The following is a 21842-nucleotide window of genomic DNA, read 5'->3' on the forward strand; positions in this document are numbered from 1 at the left end:
CTGTACAGGGTGCATGGGCATAACTTTTTCTGTTATTGTTTGTTAAGTATTGTATAATGTACCAGTAAAACACGTTGGGCTAGTTGGTGCAATGTATTGGTACTGCTTTTCTTGCTGGTTTTTTCTTAATGTTGTGCCCTTCTTCCCTTTGTAACAACTTTTTTATTCCCCCTTGCATAATACTCCAATCTTGCAGCCTGCGAGGTATATAAATAAATGAGTACATAAGCACGTCATTCATTCATCTGCATACACCTCGCACCATTCCTTGCTCAACAAACGTCACTGTGTTGATGTCTAGCAGCGTGCATCTACATTAACTGCCATTTGCGTTTCGGTATGGTTTGTGAACAGTGTAATGCATAAAGATTACATGACATTAAGGTTGTGACCTATGCGGTGCATAAGCAAACCTTGCAAAAGATGACATGTTGGATTGTTGAAAATAATACAAATTGTATATATCGCAGTTACTTTAACAGCATTTAATGGACCACTTGACAAAAACTTCACTTCGCATAGATTCCAACACGTACACTGAATCTGCAGTTTTTTTTTTTTTTTGCTTGTTAATGTAGTCATTACTGCATGGCCACATTGTAGATTTGAAAAGAAAGTTAAATAAATTTGTTTGTTGCAATATAATAATATGTGTAGATCACTGCGATTGCAACACCAGAACTTGATACAAACATGCACACTATAGGATGCGGACAAATGCACAGGACAAACTCCAGAATGTTTGCATCCTGATACTTATGAAAGTGAACGGTTTCATTCCATGGCTGTTAATGAGAGGGAGAGAGAAAACTTAATTGTGTTCGTGGAACAAAAACGCATTGATAAGCTTAGACATATAGTCATTGCTTAACACTTTCGAAATGAATAATTATAGCTTGCTATCGACATTGAAGCAGCCTTTTGACAGCAAGAAAAGGAATCAGTTTTTCCAGCTCTGAACATTGAATTGCAGGAAATGCAAGCAGGCATAAAATTCTGCCAATATATTCTGTTTAGGAATACCAAATTTGAATAAACATTGAGACTTGCATTTGTACTTTCTCTGGCTGAGCAATCTAGTTTGAAATGACTCCCATAAGCATGTCGTAACAATGTTGATATCTGGATGATTGCTATAAATTACAGTGAAGAAACTATAATATCTAATAACATTAATAATATAATAATAATATTTCCACAAAACAGGCTAACCATGAGACGTATGCGAGGCTGAGCAGAAAGCTGAAAAATTCTATGGCAAGTGCGCCTGCCGTGGGTTTACGATCCTGCATTATGAATAGCGTGTATTGATATTGTCACGTGGTAGTGACGCCAAAGAACACAGTAGCAGTACTGTGAAAGACAAAACTAGCTTTTATTGGGCGAACCTGTGCCCACAAAACAGGCTACACTTAAAGCACAACGATAGCGGCGAACACAGTCGGCGATCGTCGAAAATCTGCTCAGCGGGTCAAGTGCGTCGGTTCTTATACAGCAGCCATCGAATGTTCCAGCCTAATCGCTGGGACCCGCATGCCTTCCACAAAGTTCTACAACATTCGAGTCACGCGATGAAATCAGATAACACAAGGTTCGGCGACAACAAACAGCGGATAGAAGCATCGATAACTTTCCAGAAACTTCGGATACATGCAGACGCGTCCAGCGCTGTGCGATAACATTTGTTAGCCGGCGAATGTGGTCGCCCGTTAAATATAAGTACACGTGTCAATACCCCCCTCTTAAAAAGCATCGACCCGATGCCGCAAACAAACGAAAGTAATAAAAGAAAAGCACTCCTAGCAAAGAAAACAACAAAATAAGGAAGTTCGTCAGCGTCCGTAAAAGGGTTTAAGACGCACCACGTGGACCACTTCAGATCGTGCGCGGCGTCGCTGTGAATGCGAAATGCCGTCTGGCACGACCTCATAGTCCAGCGCGCCAATACGTCGGATGACCTTGTAGGGTGCGAAATATCGTCGCAGTAGTTTTTCACTGAGTCCTCGTCGGCGTATCGGGGTCCACACCCAAACACGGTCGCCGGGCTGGTACTCGATGAAGCGTCGTCGGAGGTTGTAGTGTCGGCTGTCGGTCCTCTGCTGGTTCTTGATCCGTAGGCGGGCGAGCTGTCGGGCTTCTTCGGCGCGCTGGAGATAGGTAGCGACGTCAAGATTCTCCTCGTCAGTGACGTGCGGCAGCATGGCGTCGAGCGTCGTCGTCGGGTTCCTGCCGTAAACCAGCTTAAACGGCGTGAGCTGTGTCGTTTCTTGCACCGCCGTGTTGTAAGCGAAGGTTACATACGGCAGGACCGCGTCCCACGTCTTGTGCTCGACGTCGACGTACATTGCTAGCATGTCGGCGAGGGTCTTGTTCAGGCGCTCCGTGAGACCATTCGTTTGCGGATGGTAGGCAGTTGTCCTCCTGTGGCTTGTCTGGCTGTATTGCAGAATGGCTTGTGTGAGTTCTGCTTAAAAGCCGTTCCTCTATCAGTGATGAGGACTTCTGGGGCACCATGTCGCAGCAGGATGGTCTCGACAAAGAATTTCGCCACTTCGGCTGCGCTGCCTTTTGGTAGAGCTTTAGTTTCAGCGAAGCGGGTGAGATAGTCCGTCGCGACGACGATCCACTTATTCCCGGATGTTGACGTCGGAAACGGCCCCAACAAATCCATCCCAATCTGCTGGAATGGTCGCCGAGGAGGTTCGATTGGCTGTAGTAATCCTGCTGGCCTTGTTGGTGGTGTCTTGCGTCGCTGACAGTCTCGACATGTCTTGACGTAACGGGCAACGTCGGCGGTCAGACGCGGCCAGTAATACCTTTCCTGTATCCTCGACAGCGTCCGGGAGAATCCGAGGTGCCCAGCGGTTGGATCGTCGTGTAGGGCGTGCAGTACTTCTGGACGCAGCGCTGACGGTACAACAAGAAAGTAACTGGCGCGGACTGGTGAGAAGTTCTTCTTCACGAGCAGGTTGTTTTGTAGTGTGAACGAAGACAACCCACGCCTAAATGCCTTAGGGGCAACGTCGGTGTTCCCTTCCAAATACTCGATGAGGCCTTTTAGCTCCGGGTCTGCTCGTTGCTGTTCGGCGAAGTCTTCCGCGCTTATTATTCCAAGCAGGCACGTACCCAGGATTTTTTTTCGGGGGGGGGGGGGGGGGGGCACCACCTCCACCACCACCACCACCACCACCACCACCACCACCACCACCATCATCATCATCATCATCATCATCATCATCATCATCATCATCATCATCATCAGCCTGTTTTATATCCACTGCAGGACGAAGGCCTCTCCCTGCGATCTTCAATTACCCCTGTCCTGCTCCAACCGATTCCAACTAGCGCCCGCGAATTTCCTAATTTCATCGCTCCGCCTAGTGTTTTGTCGTCCTCGATTGCGTTTCCCTTCTCTTGGTACCCATTCTGTAACCCTAATAGTCCAACGGTTATCTAACCGGCGCATTACATGACCTGCCCAGCTACATTTTTTCCTCTTGATGTCAATTAGAATATCGTCTATACCCGTTCGCTCTCTGATCCAAACCGCTCTCTTTCTCTCTTAACGTTATGCCTAGCAATCTTCGTTCGATCGCTCTTTGCGCGGCCCTTAACTTGCTCTCAAGTCTCTGCCCCATATGTCAGCACTGGCAAAATGCACTGATTGCACACCTTACTTTCCAATAATAATGGTAAGCTTCCTGTCAGGAGCTGGCAATGTCTGCCGTATGCGATCCAACCTATTTTTATTCTTCTGTGAATTTCCTTCTCATGATCAGGGTTCCCTGTGATTAATTGACCTAGGTAAACGTACTCCTTCACAGTCTCTAGTGGCCGACTGGCGATCCTGATCTCTTGTTCCTTTGCCCGGCTATTTATCATTATCTTCAACTTCTGCATATTAATATTGAACCCCACTCTTACACTCTCTCTGTTAAGGTCTCCAATCATTTGTTGTAACTCATCTGCATTGTTGTTGAATAGAACAATGTCATCGGCAAACCGAAGGTTGCTGAGATATTTGCCGTCGATCTTTACTCCTAAGCCTTCCCAGTTTAATAGCTTGAATTCTTCAAAGCACGCAGTGAATAGCTTTGGAGAAATTGTGTCTCCCTGTCCGACCCCTTTCTCTATAGGTATCTCCCTGCTTTTCTTGTGTAGAATTAAGGTAGCTGTAGAACCTCTGTAGATATTCTTACGCGAAGGACGAGTCAGTAAGACGAGAAACTATTTACAGATTATATTTACAACAACGGTTGCAGCTCTTACCGGTTAGATTCACAGCGCGAGCCCAGTTCGTTCTTCCTCCTCTTTTCTGGAGTGATGGCGCCTACGCGCCTAGTTCAAACAAACAAATACCACACGCACGTAGCTTTCAAGCTTTTTACGTAAGCGTTCTGTACTCCTTGATTACGTAGTGCCTCTACGATTGCTGGTATCTCTACTGAATCAAATGCCTTTTCGTAATCTATATAAGCCACATAGAGAGGCTTATTGTACTCTGCAGATTTCGCGATAACCTGATTGATGACATGGATGTGATCCATTGTAGAGTATCCCTTCCTGAAGCCAGCCTATTCCGTATGGTTTTTAGGTACTTTTTTTAGTATCATCTTTTTGATATTCTAAAGCGTATATATTGCGGTTGCAGAGTAGCAGCCAGTGCTTAGTCCTATTCTCTCTTTCTCGTCCCGTTCATCACTCTGCTTTTCTATCATGAAGCCATACTAACAAGCACAGGTTCAGAATTTCTCGCAATATTGCTGGCTGTCCAGTCATTAATGTATCTGCATTTTTATTTTTCAGCTTGCATTCACATGTTCCCTGTTGAATGCTGTAGTGCAAATGATAAGCAGCAAGTTCTTAGAGCTCCATCTCTTAAGCTTGTGTAATTGAACAATATGTTTCTTTCACTTGTGCTATGTACCTGTGTAAATTGAAATGAAAACAGCAAGGTACATAGCTTCTACACAGTTTGCCTCACCTAGCTTTCGCTTCACGATAGTGGTGTGAGCATGAGTATTCATTAGCCAACCCTATGGCGCAGCTATGCAGCACGTAAGAAAAACTTTTGTATGTTGCCGCTGGCACACTACCTTTTTTCAATGTCATCGTGATGGAGTGACACTGCCATGAGTCAGTGGTGCAGTTTATCGCTTCTTCCTCCTTTAGGAGTGCGCCCCATCATTCGAGCTATGACGGTTGCTAGCGTGGACGCGGTGACTTAGAAAAGCACTTGTTGTCCGTGGTGTGGCTGCAGCGTTGCACAAACCGTGAATCCTAACTCACACTGTTATCACAAGGCCAGTGCTAGGTGACGAAAACTATAAAGAAGGCATGTGTTCTGCTGTTTATGTTCCAACTATGGCTGATAGTACGTTTAGTAGTGCTCATCACTGTTTCTTTTTTCCAATTGTTGCCACATCAACTACCATATGTACACTAAATAGGTTGACTACTGACATACTTGACCCCTATATAGTAAACTCACAGAAAAAATTTTTAAATATGATTTGAATATAGGTAGACCTATAACTTTCTAGAAAAATGAAACACTTTCACAATGACACACCTTTATTTACCGCTCGGCTACTAAATCTCGTTAGTTGATGCCACAAGCTGTAACCTCGTCTTAACTGGCAGAGAAGACAACCTCGCTATATGCTTCGCAGGCATCTTTGGCATCCCAAATGACGTTCATGCACTGTTGAGCGCATTAAATATGCAGCATTTTTAAAGCCAGTCTTAGTAATCTCCAGACTGGCCTTAGGGCAGGCGTAATGGCGGAACTCAGCTTGGTACTCTGGCTAGATGTGTTCACAAATATGGTCGATAGCTAATTTTGAGTAACAGTTTCGAAAAAAAAGTCTACCTATATTCGAATAAACGCGGTAATTTTTCATCTTGCAAATAGCGCTGAAATGAAAATTTACATAATACTAATGCCACTGATATTTTTTTTTCTTTCTTTGTAGCCTTCATGGAAAGGGTCTCAAAGATAGTTAATGGTATTAAGCAGACCCAGCAGGCCCATTCACAATACCTTAATGAGCTGCTCAGCAATGACAACAGTGCATCTTCACCACCTTGTGACCTCCCTGATTTGCCTTTTTCGGATGCGACATACATGCTTGACTTTGACAAAAAGCTTGAGACAGACAGACAAGCTCTACATCTGATGGTAAGTTCTCTGCTTCATCTATTCTTGTAATTTTGCCAATTTTATGGCTGTAAGCACGTTTTAATTAGTACTCAACTCCCTAATCATGTTGCTTGATGGCCTAGGCTCAGTGTGAAATTGCCTGTCTTGTAACTACAGTGGGCTGTAGTTAGACAGAAATTGATACTGATGCTACTTATGACACTAAGTCTTATTCATGACATGCTGTAGGATTTTACATTAACTGCCTATGACAATTTTAAAGAATATGAGTAAAAGTAAAAGCCAGTTAGCACTTTTCTATTACCAAGAAATCATTTAGGTTGCAAAACTTTCAGTGTTAACTGAATCCCAATTTATCTTTATAGCTGTATATTTTCTTGTTTCTTTTTAACTGAAGAAGCACTTGGTTGTCCAAGGAAGGGACCCAACAAAACAGAAAACGACACGCATTCTACAGTCCCTCCTTAGCAGGAATGCGGCAATAAGCTTCAGTTGGTTTGGAACGAAGAGGAAAAATAAATTCTCCAAGCTGAATCTGTGCAAGCTAATGTGTGGTGAATTAGGTGTAGCAAGTTTGATATCATCTAGTGTCAAGCAGTATACTCACTGTATTGAGGCTGCTTTGACAGATTTTATCCCTTATTGCCTAACTAGATGGATTTTCCATGGCAAAATATAAATAATGTACGACATTGTAACAGCTTATGACTTATACACCTATTATTCACACTTTGCTAAGTTTAGTGCTGGTATTTAGTTTTGTCTCTTTAGTAGAGTATATACTGGTCCAAGTTTTGTGTGGTGTGCAAAACTTATAGGAAGGATAATTTTGCTCATGCATGCAGGCACATTGACTAATGACATCAGACACCCAGATGCCACCCTAAAGGATCTCGAGAGGGCTGCCATGACTTGGTTCCGCCATGCTGCCGAGCGATTTGCTTCTCAACAAATATAATTTTTGTAATTTCGCTGTCAAATATGATCATGCTGAAGTCAGCTTGTTGCAGATTATCTGCATGGCCTGTATGAACATATTTTTTCACTAGTGGTTCATCCTTTTTTGTTTTGTTTTTAATGTTACCGTTTGCCACATTCAGAACCATCATTTTCTTAATCTGTTGTTTCCTGTGCCTAGCTGAAATTTTTGTTTCCTGAAACTTAATTTCTTTACTGGTGCACACAGCTTGCACTGCCTGCTTAACTCTCTTCTAGCAGTGTAGGATTAAGAGTTAAGAGAGCGAAACTAAGACTAATTAAATGCATCATTGGCGTAACTTGAAATACAGTTGTACAATGTTTAAAAAGTGCACCACAATGTACACAAAAGCACCTTAGCAAGTAAATACAACTTTGAATTCTGCTCTACTGGATGAGAGTTAAGCAGGCTGTGCACACCAGTAAAGAAATTAGGTTCCCAAATTTCTCTTGGGCACAGGAAACAACACAGCAAAAGTTTATTTTAAACTTTGTATTAATAGGTCCTGTGAGGAGAATGTGACTTAATTACATATGTGTTCATCTTATTTATGGGAAGCGTGCAATAAAGATTAACATTTCAGTTCAACTGGCGTGAAATACTGTCTAATTTATAGTGCATTGTCCAACATGAAATTAGTGTTGTGTATTTACAACAAAAAATCCAAAAATACTAAATGTTTTAACAATTCATTTTTTTCTGCCAGAGCATTTCTAAACTCAGCCGTCTTCAGTGTACTCCAAAATTCGCTACCTTATCACATTACTTTCTCTATTATTTAATTGTGTTCTAGAACTGTAACATCATGATGGCCTTCAGTACGTTTGTCATTTGCTCTTTTACCTTTTCCTCGTCCTAAAAACATCCTAAAGCTCTTGCTTCCGGCTTGGAATTGAAACACGTAGGGCAATATCCATTGTTGTCCATTTTATGTTGGGAACTTACACACACCCATTGCTGTGTAGCTGGATACGTGCGCTTCTGCCCCCTCAGCAATGTTTCCAGTGTTCTCACGACCAGGATGTCCAAGCCCAGGCCGTCCAGTAGATCTCGGCGGCCCTCGAAAGGCAACGACCCAGCAAAACCGGAGGCAGGCTGCCACCCCAAAAGAGGGGCAGGCGCAGTCAACCGAAGAAAGTAGTGCGGCCGCGGCCGAAGTAGAGGCGCCACACGCCGCGAAGACGTCATGGCCGCGTCACGGTGACGTGTTTGCAATGGGAAGAAAGTGTTCCGTCCCGAACTGCAATTCGCGCTACCGGACTTGCACGGAACGTGTGCCTCTATTCAAACCTCCGTCCGACAATGTTCGTTTGGAGCAGTGGCTTGTGCGATTCCGAGGGCAGACCGGACTTTGACACCTACCGACCACGTCTGCGCCAAGCATTTTTCAGAGGACGTGATATCCCGGACATATTACGCGAAGCTCAATGGAAAAGTGCTGCTTAACGCCGAAAAGAAGCCTGTACTGTGTAAAGACGCAGTTCCCACCTTATTTCCAAATTGCCCAAAGTACCTCACACGGCCAAACAGACCTCGAAAGCAGCCTTTTAAGAGGGAACCTCCTGGGCGAGCACCCAAGCAACGTCGGCCGAAAGTCGACGACAAGAATGCGACGCAGCATCTGCAAGCTTCTTTGCCCGCTGCGACACCTGTGGACTCGGAAATAGCCTTGGAGCCAGCGGCTAAGCGACATCATCTTCAATATGCTGGGAGAAGGAACTTCAGTGTGGCTTGATAACAAAAGACATGTTCCTCACCAAGAGCACATCTGAGGACCTTCGAGTCACATCAAAATCCACAAAAGAACTTCGCAATGCTCTCCTGCACGATTACAATTTTAAATATGTCTTGACAAGCAAGATGAATAAAGATCCAATTGAACGTTTCTTTGGTAAGGTAAGATTGGCTGGAAGTCAGAATGACCACCCGTCAATGCCTACTTGCAGCTGTACCAGACATTATACATTTACACCCTCCTCAAGCCTCCTAAATTTGACAACTGCAGAGTAGTTGAGGGAGAGAAGCAGCTACTAGACATATCCGATTTCAGGGCCCTTATAAACCCGAACAATGTCACATCAGCAAATGACTTCGTAGATGCGGTGTAGCAGAAACTCGACAGCCTTATCTGTGTAGAGGACTGGGAATGACTGGGAATGAATGCGCCGGACATGCCCAACGTGTTTTCGAAGAGACCAAAACCCCGTGCACTTCAGCTGCTGCCACGCTACAGAACTTAGATGCGAAATCGCTGTGCTTCTTCGCCCGTTCCCACGGCCTGACACAGGCAACAAGCGACACCGCGTCTTGGGAGATGGGCTTCAAGTGCTTCGCGATCCGCATGACATCATTAACTGCTGTACAGCAGATACTTTCGCATCAGTAAAGCATTAGGCTTGACACACGCATGATGTTATTACATGTAAAGCAACCCTCCATGGTTAATCAGTGGCTATGGTGTTAGGCTGCTGAGCACGAGGTCGCGGGATCGAATCCCGGCTACGGCGGCCGCATTTCGATGGGGGCGAAATGCGAAAACACCCGTGTACTTAGATTTAGGTGCACGTTAAAGAACCCCAGGTGGTCGAAATTTCCGGAGTCCCCCACTGCGGCGTGCCTCATAATCAGAAAGTGGTTTTGGCATGTAAAACCCCATAATTTTTTTTTTTTACATGTAAAGCATTTTCTTAGCGCTTTCAGTTGTACTCACGCTACTAAACTCGAAAATCGAGCGTGGGCAGTGGAATCTCAAGGCGCCAGCCCACTGATCTAAGCCCGCTGGTCGCGGCGCCATCTGTCGTCTCGCAGTAGAACGACAGGGTGCGCCCCGCCGCGGCCGAACATACTATCATAGAGATAGGAATACGGCCGGCGCTGGGTGCACGCGCGTAGCAGCAGACGACCCTAAGTGGAGTCCGCTGCTGCCACGCATGATGACGTCACAAAAAGAAAACTTAGTAAAAAATACATGAAATGCTAACGTTATCGTTTTGTTGTTAAATACACTACGCTTAAATAAATAAAGCATTTATTTTGTGCTGCGTTTTAAAATCGAAAATGACTGTCGGCGCCTACACACGCGTGCACGCAGTGGGAGGACCGTTGCGATTCCTTGTGGCTGTGTGGTGTGTACTGTAGTATTGAATCACTGTGTAATATCGGCGAGTACGAATAACGTTGCCGTTACGAAGCTACAGAAGCTTCGAACGAACTGTGCTGCATCCACGAAACAGCACGACATGTCGCATCATTTGGACTGTCGGTTTCGAAGAGTCGTGGTAGCACAGCGCCGACTGCATATTGGGTCACTGCGTAATATCGGCGAGTACGAATAACGTTGCCGTTACGAAGCTACAGAAGCTTCGAACGAACTCTGCTGCATCCACGAAACAGCACGACATGTCGCCTCATTTGGACTGTCGGTTTCGAAGAGTCGTGGTAGCACAGCGCCGACTGCATATGGTGCCGACACGGATCATGCATATTGCAGGGTGTGTCGTATGTAGCGATTCTTTAAGTTGTGGTACGCCTTCTGGCAAAGTCTGATGCCTGTTTGGTTTTGGACACCACGTCGACACACTGCCGTCGAGCTCGAAAACGCAGAAGTGGTGCGCGTCGGCATTGACGTCGATGTAGGGTGCATACACATTTCCAAATCGCTGTGCAAAGTAAGGGCGCCTTTTGTCGATGAGCAAAGTGCATTCAAACATTTCGCGTCGCCTTACGCACGCAGAAGCCTAGTAACGAAAGCCTGGACGTGAAACGTGAATCTAACAGAAAGGCCTGTTCCCGCCTGAAGGCAATGTCAGCAAGTGTCCGTGACTAGTGTCAAGTGACTCACACGAGGCTGGGCGTTGAAAAGTGTCTCTCGAGTGCCGCTGCTTCAGTCTGGCCAGGGCCGAACCCGCTTTCATGAACCATTTGAAATGCCCAGTGTATTAGTTGGTATAGATTGTGGTGCAGTGAGACAGCCATTCCATAGCAGCTATGAAAATTACCTGTGGAAGTAATAGTAATGCGATGGGCTTTCGTGGTGATTGTCGTTATGTATCACATGCATCGGAGTGCGATCATTTACACCCTGTGCTCGTGTTTAGATAAATGCTTTATCTTCTGAAGATACGGTACAGCACCTGGATCTTGAGTAGATCTTTCACTGTACAGGCTATACCTTTGTGTGCTTCATTTTTGCCAACTGTCTTTGCTCCACAAAGAAGGCCAAGTTTCTTTCACTGAGTTTCACTCACTAAGGGAACAGGCTTGTGCGACTTGCAATCAACAGGGGTCAAACACATGTGGTAGAGCTTTAGTTGTACAATATTCAATTGGGGGCCATTGTACATGCACCCCTAGGAAATCATTTGCTATGGCAAATACTAACGTAGTGGCATTTCTTTTTTAAATTTGTATGCCTTAATAATATTGTTAAAATATAGAAGTATGTCTGCAAATTTAATAAATTTGGAGATCCTGACGTAATTCCTAATGCATGCTGGTACATTATATTATTCCCAATGGACTCCTCAGTATCGCTGTTATTTCTCAGCATTCTCCCACAACAGGTATTCTTTCATCTCTGAAACAAACGAAAGTCCTCCTGCTTTTCAAATCTGGTGACTAAGGCATTTGTAGCTATATATAGATTGATCTTCTTAGCGTCTTATTCAAGTAAAATGTTAGAATACATAGTTTATAAGCATACTGTTGAATTCATTGAATCGCATAATGCCCATGTAAGTTCTAACATGGTTTTTTGCGTGGATTTAGTATGATGTCGCAGTTAACTCACGACGTCACTCATGCTTGTGTTTTCTAGCAATGTCAATCATGATTAATAGTTTGCACTTCATTTTCTTGCTTTCTTTCACATTGCATGGTGTGTGCATATTATTCTTGTATGTATACCTGAATAAAAAATTCAGTTGCAAGTCAGTGCTCCTGTTGCGTTTTCACTGTCCTTCATACTTTGTGCACTGTTTCTACTCTTTCAAAAACGCACTAACTCGTCCAGCTCTCAGTATGGAAGCTTAAAGTCAGCTGTTAAAATGAGAATCCAATAAACATGCAAACTGTCTGTAGGACAATAGCAATGATTTTACTGTTTGCAACATGCAGTTTTTACATGTTGGTACAAGAAGATTTCAAAGAGATATACAGAGTGTTGCAGTGCGTAAGGTTGAATGGTCCCGTCCCTGCCATGAATACTGCAATATCATCATAAGTGTGCACAGGTCTTGCACTGCAAGCCAGAGACTTGCTCCAGGGCTTTCTTATTCTATTAAGTGTCAGCTGCTTGCATTCATAATGTGGTTGGTAAATTGCTTACCTATTTCCCACCTAAGTTCTCTGCATTTCATTCTGCTGTATTCATCGAATTGTTTTCAGCACTGTTCTTTCAATGACATCAAGGGTTGCATTCATTTTGTGTCAAGGTGTTTTCTAATGCGCCAAGATTAAAGATTCTGACAAGTTTTCAAAGCTGACACAATGGCAAAAATATTCTCAGCCATAAAGTGTGCTCATTGAGACACCAGGCACCTTGTCCCACAAAACATCAATAAATTCTATTTTTAGATAAAAGCACATCAGTTTCTTGTCAAGCTACATCTCTAGGCACCACATGGTCTTTCCAAAAAGAAGGTTGCACAAGTATTTAAATGCACTGTTTAAAAGTTTACTGTTAAGACTTGTGTTTCATTCATTTCAGTTGCAATATGTGAAGTAGGTAGCAAGAGTGTTCAGCTTTAGTGCATCTGCTGTTGACAGAGCTAAGCTTACATGAAGGTGAAAGGGCATCCCTGCATATATCAACCCAATGTAAAGGTATGGCTTGATAAAGACATGTTGCGCCGGAAAGGTTAATTAAAGGTCAGCAGGATTCTCTGGTAATGTGGCATGCACAATACAGCTGGGATACAATATGCAGATCACTTTGCAATTACTCATTCGCTTCTTGCTTTCTTTCTGCAGCATAAGTCTGCATGCTATGGTGTTATTTATCTTCATAACATCATAAAAAAATTGCAATTTATTGCTCCACCAAAGGCACCATCATCCAGCTAAGCCATTCTTGACATAAAGCTTCTCAGCCTGGTCTCTACATATGTTAGCTTTGAGAATGTCTTTTCCCACAAACTTATCACAGGAACTCTGGAAAGGAGGTCAAGAACGCAACATAAAGCTTTGGAAACTGATTTGTCCAGCCCAGTATCATTTTACAGTCCTGGCTTTCTTGATGCCAGTTTGGGACTTAAGAAGCTGCAGCTTAGCATGCAAGGTGTCGAATTATATATATTTCAGAGGAGCTAGACTTGAAAAGCCATTTTATTATCCCCCACATAAAGGTCCAAAAGGCTCTACATGAAAACTATGAGATAAACTTGCGTAAATCCCACGCAATGTGAAAATTGATGTTATGTGAAGTATTTTACAGGTAGTTGGCTATGCCGAGGTGAGGTATTGCTATCGGTGATTCGAAATGAACACTCATGTGAAACTTCCTTTTGAATCTCAAACGGAGGTGACCAACAACGGGTGGGTGTGCTGCTGCTGAGACACCTGAATCTTTCATGTGAGCCATCTGGTTCCAACGCAGGTAGCGTGAGAGTCGCATGACAAAGCTGGAATGACGACAACGCAGCGAACACGATGGCATCACAACCATAACACATCCACACATCTAGTGGCACAAGCTAATATACAACTTGGGCTACTGGGTTGGCACAAAAACATGTAAGAGTAACAACCCCATTATTGAAATCTTTCAATACAAACTATAACAAAATTTTTTTTGCTTTGTTGCACCTATAAAACTACATAAAAAAATCGTATACTAACATAAGCAAATACACAATAAAAAGTCCATTACAGCAAAAGCAATATTGTATTACTTATGCGACATTATTTTATTGATGAGGCCATGAAAGTAGAAATGCCAGGTGATAACACTTTGCCAAAGCTCAAGCAAATGTCTCGTTTAGTCCACTTCCTGTTTGGTGGACTTTAATTTGCTGGTCATTGATGCTTGTACACGTTGACATATATCTCCTGCCAGTCATGGCAAAAGCTGATATTATTGTGATTATGGCATGCAGTTTTTCAACTCCAAGCCCAGCTGCTGCTCTTTTTTTTTAGCATAGCTTCCTTCAGTTGCAGCAATAATATAAAATTAATATTTGCTGGGCCAATGTACAAACATTTCTGTACTCTTGCATGTCATCCTATCTTTTTACTTCTCCCATTTCTGCCCAGAATGATGCAGTTGATTCGATTTCCAAGGTTGCTTTTGCATTGCTTGTAATTAAGCTTGGAAGGCAGCATTCTCCACTCTTTTTCTGTCCTTGCTGGGTTAAGCAACAAGCGAGAATGCTGCTTCATGTGGCACAGTGGTTACTTTATTTTGTCCTCCAGTGTAATAGCAGTTGCTACGAACTTAGCAAGAACCTGGTCCAGATGCCAGCAATCCTTTCTGCACCTTCGTCACAGATGTCTGACAATGCAAATTATTGGCAGAAAATTTGCAGATCATGCACTTCAACTTGCTCACCAGCTTCAATGCATGTTGCTATGCAACGCTTGCAGCAGTTTGTCCAGTTAACATATTCCACTGCCAAAAAAACTTGTGTGTCTGTATCAGCATCACTCTTTTCTCTGGTGTTTGGTCGGATGAAGTTCTGCAAGAGAAGAATCTGCCAGTCATCGCACGTATTCTTGGGTATACATTAACCAAAATACTAATTGAATTGGTTTAAGCAATGTAGGTAGTTGGGCGAGTTGGTTCAGCATTGCAGGCTTGTAAAAGGATATAAGATACAAGGACAATTAAAAGAAAGCACAAGAATCAGTAGTGCATGTGCTACATGTGTGTTGTCCTTTCTTTTGTACTTGTATTTTAGGTGCATTTACACGTCTGAAATTGTTTAAGCATGTCGCATCTTAGTTTCAACAGGTATGGCTGACTAGATATTGTGTGGTTTTTAGTTTTTCTGCATGGGGTTTACATCTGAGAGAGAAAGAAAGGAACAAGGAAGGCCGGGTAAGTTAACCAGACGTACATCGAGTTGGCTACCCTGCATGGGGGTGAGGGTATGAGGGTTTAAAAGATAAAAAGGAGGCAAGTCGAGACAGTTCACTCGAACAAAAGACAGATGGTGTCTATAAGTATCTTTTCAGATTCGTTTATTTTAGAAAGTCATAAGAGCATGTATGCATAGCGTTCTTCATTAATATGGCCAAGCACCCAGGATCCTAGCCTCTCTGAAAGGTCGACTATCCAGTTGTGTGGGTACACTCTAAAAGGGCTGACATTGGACATCAAAGACTGACAGGGGAGGTGTTCAATGGTCTTTTTGCAGTTACAGTGGTCACATTTAATAACGAAGGACAGTGAATTTGTAAAGGCACTTGATCAAGTATGCCTCTAAATACCAGGGGTTACAAAGAAGGCCCAGATGTCATAAACAGTTCTAATAGAGCTTTCTCTCACCCCGAAGGGGAAATGGTGATGTTGCAGCACGTGCAAACATCTTTGAAAGTGGAGGCTAGTGAGTAACAATGGTTCTTGAAAATGTAGCCTGAGAGCTCACCACTTTCAAGCAAACGAGATGGTACTCAAGCAAGATGGTGGAATGTTGAATATGTGCTCTGAGCCCTTTAGTATGTATAGCTATGTAGGCCGAGATTAGGTCTCTCTGCTGATTGCAATTGTAACAATTCAACTGTCAACAATCGTGAGTGTGTTTTACACACAGTAGATTCAAGAAAATGCTACCTCGAGACCATGGCTGCATCACCAATTTAACCACTTCAGAGCTAAACTTACATTTCAAAATGCTAAAGGTCTCGTTAACGGCCATGCGCTCAAGAGGGATTTATTTAGAATTATTTGTCTAGCATGCCATACATGTACCCGCCTGTTGTGTTAACTAGGACAGGGACCATTGATTTATATTTGCAGAGGCTTTGTAACAGTGAGGGCTGTCTTTAGGAATTCAGTAGCCGCACAATACACGATTTGTGGTGCAACCAAAAATATATGTGAGCTGCGCTCCACAAAGGCAATGAGAAAATCACTTTTGTGATAGTGCATTTCGCACGGATGTAAGTGTAAGTCAGTGTGCTTTTTTTTCTTTTTTTTTCTTACTTCTTTTCTTTAGTCCCTTGCCGTCTAACATGGAGAATAGTTTTCCAAGCCTGGGGCTGGGGCTTCTCTAGATGCAAGTAAATGTTATCTCGAAAGAGAGAGAAGAGCTAGACGTTGAAGATTTCACAGCCATTGACAGTCCACAGTACACTCTAAAAAAAGTTTACACCCTTTCGGGCTTGTCTTGTCCTACAGCGATAATCGTCATATCTGCCTTACTTGCATACTTCCTTTCTTGAAAACTCCGTGCTCGATACTTTACTGTCGAGACTGCTGTGTCAAGCTGATTACGCACAATTAAGCCGTTCGTGACTAGGAAGTACCGGCTTCGCAGCATTAAAGAAAGGAAATGTGGGCAACATAAATGACGATTATTGTTTGGGGACAAAATACCACCAAAGGGGGCAAACTTGACCGCAACATAGACACCTTGTGGGCTAAATTGTACAAAATGCAGTGCAGAGGAGCATATGTGCTTATATATATATATATATATACACACACACACACACGTGGGCAAAGGTCTTGTATGTGTTTCTTAATGGTTGTTGACAGATTTGCTTTATCTTCACCATAATACAGACAAGTTATGTGGTGAGTTATATAAACTGCATTGCTGTGAAGCATACTGAGATTGAAAGGGGGCTCAGTTCAACTCTCACGGGGACTATAATAAGAGTCCCTAATTACACACGTGCGTACACGTCGTCTCCGGTCACAGTATGAGCACTGAACCATCTAACATGTGTACCGACATGCATTCAGAGGTGTTTCTGGTGTGGTGTTTTAAGCCGTTTTTTTGCCCTCAGGATTCCTCTCTGTTTGCGCCCTCTTTACACAACCGCTCGCGAACAACAATAAAACCAACTAATAAACCCAGCTATTCGCTGCAATGCATAATTGTTGTCTGCAAATGGGCTTTGCAGCAGCATTAAGTATTATGCAGTGAAGCGCTATCGTAAAAATTTTAAACTCCGGTAAACACATTGCGCTTCATCATGTTTTCGCAATGTTCAGTGTCTCGCAGGTAGCCAGTATATATATATATATATATATATATATATATATATATATATATATATGTGCAAATCAAGTTTTTACGATATGTTCTCAGCAGTTGCAGTGGCTGCGATGAACTAGCTTTTACACCAAAATCTATCGGCTTCATCGCATAAAATTTGTGCTGCAGTGAAAATGTATTCGACGTGTACTATACATATCCGACTGCACTGGTACAATAAACCATCCACAAAATTAAGCCAATAGCTGTTTAGCTTAAGTTTCGTAGTTTTAGTGTCTTCGTGCGAGTGAGATGTTTCCAACTTTCTAGTTTTTTGTCAGTGAGCTTCATTATTACGTTGTACTGCAAAGAAGCTGCATGTCAGAAGTACATATTCTTTACTCGTTGCACAGTTACTAACAAATTAGTGGTTCTCGCCATGAACTGCTGTCCATATTCACAATGGTCACAGTGATCTCACAGTCCCTGCAAATCACTACTCATTCAGCTCATACTACGCGTCTCTTGGTGTGCGCTACCAATAAGTGATTCATTCTGTCTGCTGTTTGCAGTCGTCCATTAAAGCTGTATGTGTTAGTACTTAGAAACTTGGACAATATGCAATGATTTACTCATTTTTATGTTTTATATTTACATTTTTTTATTTTTTCCTTTCTTATTTCCAATGCAATACAAGGCGTTGTGAAGGCTAACGATGCGGTACTTGTAAATTTATTAAGATAGCTCTGTTTTTTGAACACTCTAAACATGCATCGTTTTGAATCTGTCTTCAGTTATATGTGTAAACGGCAGGAACTTCTTTCTGGTATAACATTCTTGGTTGCAGTGAAGGATGTATAAATATAGCTGATTTCGTAATAGCCTCACGATTTTTCTGCGCCGCAGTTCTTTGATAGCGCACTACCAATACATACAGAATACACTATAAAAATGTCTTTCCGCACTGCACATTAGAATTTTTGACGAAGTGTTTGCACCTGTGAAATTCAGAAGCCGTTGTGTTGTGGCTGCCCAATTTACGTGTCCGACATTTGTGGCACGTTCGCTAGTATAGGAAACAAAGGTGGCAGTCAGGAAGCTGCTCTGCTTCCTTTTTACCCAATCATGTTGGTGTTCTGATGGTCTATCTTTTAGGTAGTCAGAGTTGTCAGTTGATAGTTCTGTATCTACTGTCATCGAAAGCTTCATAGTTAGCCTTTGCGAAACATGAAATAGATTATCATATCTTGGTGGTGAAGCAGTGCACTGACAAGGACAAGGCGAAGACACCTAAGAATTTATGACACTAGCTGCAAGGTATGATGATTAAATCACCAACTAGCCCAGCTTTCCACATTAATGAAATATATCATTTACTTGTAGCGTGAAAGAATGACGCAATAGAAATGTCAGCTTTTCATATGAAAGTATGCATGCACGTGATTCATGCATGTGTGCTTTTTTGATCCAGCGATTCCACAAAGGCAGCCCTGTCAGAATAACTTATTCTTATGTGAGAATAAACCAAAGTTATTGTTGAAATGTTCTTTCCCATACTCACTTGAATGAATGAGACGCCCTTGTACTTAACTAGAGATAGCTAGTTGGTCATGCAGCACACTTGGTCAGGCAATGGCCTGGCCAACTAAGGTACCACTTTGCCAGAAATTAATGGTGGTTTTAAATAACACCTTATTGTGCAAGGTTTTGTGTAGAGAAAGTAGATCACCACACAATAAGTTAAATGACTGACAGTCACTGAACAAGAGAATCTTCTGCCTGGAGTCAATGTTTGGACAAAGGGACTTGCCTTATTAAAAACTGATTTCCACATAGCTCATCGCTCGCAAGGGTCGAGGAGGACCTCAGGTGCGTAAGAGTAAAATGAAGGATATGGAAAGGGGAAGTGGAAAGCTTTGAAGGCAAGGATTAGTTTGCGATAGTAAAAGGGGTGTGCTAAGGGTTCTTCCAAGTGGGGTGACGAAAACAACCCACAAAACTTCAGATGAACCATTACATACAAGTAGGCGTCAACCTACTGTGGCAGCCTTTTAGGGAAACCTAATTAAGGTAAGGCTTGCACTGTCAACTCTGTGGACAGCTGAAAGTCTCATAATCATTTCATGTAATGTCCTGGCCATGACCAAATATAATCTGGAGCTCCTACTGTTCCACTTGCCCTTTGTATTTACTATGATATAGTGTTACCTGAAAACACATCTTTCTTGATAGACAGCTTTTAAACTTGCAAAGCCTTTGCTCACTTTAACATACTCGGGCTTCTTAAGCACAATGTCAATTTTATTAGCTTTTTGTCAATGGGTAACTGTTCTAAGACCTGTGGTGTACAAAAATTATTTATCTTCCGATGGTGCTTACTTGTTCAACATCTCCCAATATTGCACACCATTTAATATTTAAGACAACAGCAGTTATAGTGGACTAAGGATGACTGTATTGACTGATGGAACTACCCACATAAAAATATTTCACTTTTAGTACTCTTAAGAGTTCAGCATTTGAATTGTTGAAACATTCAAATGTGGTCAAATACACTGGGTTACAATTATTGGATTGTGTCTACATTAGAAAGAAAAGAATGAAACTGCTGCCATGTCATGTATGGAACACCTGGCTTATAAATTAAGTCATGAACTCAAACCCTAGCAGGAACACGGATTTTGTTTCTTCTACAACAATGGTTTTTTTGTAGGATCATTTCTGATCACTAACTCAGCCACGCTAGCACCTATGAGTGGTATATATGACGGCTAAATTAATATTTGGTACATTATATTTTAAGCTTGTTTTTTTAACTAGTATACGCACTTGAACTGACTTGACTTATGGTTGTGCAGCTTTGCTAAGGTTCCCTTCTTTATATATTGGATATGCGTTTAACGGGTTCACGGCAACTCCATTTTTATTAATCACTCTGTTGTGGCAATCTAAATGTACCGACAACCATCATCTTGCACTCATTTCTCTCCTTCCAAGTTGAAAAAGAAACACAAAAGAAAGAACCATGGTCACTAATAAAAATGTTTTGCCTTTAGTGTACTTATCTGACTAAACCTGTATTCCATACATACTAATACAACTAGGAAGACGTTACAGCATGGAGCCCCTCTGGTTGCTTGAACGTTCCGAGATTCATGCAGCTCTAATTAATATCAATATAAGTAACCTTTCCTCTGCATATGTTCCAAGTAGTACTTAATGAACAGGATTGTGGAAGTATATGCCTAATGCTGATGCTATTAAGCTAATTTGTCAAAAGACATTGCTACCTGATTTGTGTGAAGCCTGTCTGCAGCTCCTTTTTATAAGTTTAGGTGTATAAAAAAGGGGTAATATTATAAACCTGATGATAAAGCAGTCATTGTAGAGAGAATCTGGTTCATATTTTAATGTTTGGAACAGAAGCCAGAAATATCACCGATGTCATCTGCCATTGTTAATGATGTGTGGGCATGTCCTACATACATCATTCTTAATCTGCTTCTGAGCCCCCCACCCCCCTTGCTTTAAATCATTGTCCAAACAAAAAGAGCATGTAGGTGGCTGTGCTAAGACTTGTTCTTCATTATTGCCTTTCACTGAAAGCCATATGACCCCAAGCTCTTAACAGTATTCCTTTGTCTAAGCAATGCAAATTTGTGTCATCAAGCTTATTAAAATGAACTGGTCTGCCAAAGGCATTTTCATAGTAGCCTAATAATTTACCCGCAGTTTCTTTGCAAAAGCTACCCAACATTTTTCACCGCATGCCTTGCATTCTTAGACTTTTGTCCTTGCTGTCTAGTTTTGGAATTGCTGACGTGCATCATTTCAGGCGTGCTTTCTAGCAAGATTGGTAGACTTAGCTTTCCGTCAATTGTACAAGCAATACTTGCCAGGTGTGCAGCTTGTGTTCCCCTACTTGATTCTGAAATTAAATACTTGTACACATAGTGGTATGTTTAACATTTTCCGTGCCTTCGACGAGCTAGGTTCGTCCGTGGCTTTTTGCTAAAAACGGCCAAAAACAAGCTCAGCTCATAAACAGTATTTCGCATTCTCTAGCATTGCCATGGACAAGCCAAGATGTGTCTCAATGCTTAGTCAGGCTTTTGATCGAAGGCAATGCATAATCCATGGGACAGCACAAGAAGAAGCAAATTTATTCTTTCTGAGCAGGTAAAACACGTTGTCAACTGAGGTTTTAAAAATACATTAGCCACTTCTCGTCAGAATGAAACGAATTATGGGGTTTTACATGCCAAAACCATGATATGATTACGAGGCACACCGTAGTGGGGAATTCCGCATTAATTCTGACCATCTGGGTTTCCTTTATATGCGCCAAATGCACAATACATGGGTGCCTTTTCATTTCGCCTCCATCGGGGTAACAGTGCGACATGGAAGGGGATAAAAAAGCGCTTGGTAGTACATACTGCACGAGTGTGCTTAACTGAGCTGGTTAGTGCACGTTTATAATTGAATTTACCACTGCTGAAGATGGGCGCAGAGAAGACGACAGACAGCGTTTGAGGGGTGAAGCCTCAAAACACCG

General features: G+C 42.4%; 1 long non-coding RNA gene across 1 annotated transcript in view; it reads right to left on the minus strand.

Moving 5' to 3' along the window:
- Positions 1-14532: 14532 nt before the first annotated feature.
- The window catches only part of LOC129386069 (uncharacterized), a 33060-nt gene continuing 25750 nt past the window's right edge, over positions 14533-21842 (minus strand). Inside the window, exon 3 of the long non-coding RNA XR_008613543.2 lies at positions 14533-14815. This is a non-coding gene — a long non-coding RNA (uncharacterized lncRNA). The remainder of the gene's footprint in view (positions 14816-21842) is intronic.

The sequence above is a fragment of the Dermacentor andersoni genome, chromosome 4 (genome assembly GCF_023375885.2).
Source record: "Dermacentor andersoni chromosome 4, qqDerAnde1_hic_scaffold, whole genome shotgun sequence".
NCBI lineage: Eukaryota > Metazoa > Arthropoda > Arachnida > Ixodida > Ixodidae > Dermacentor > Dermacentor andersoni.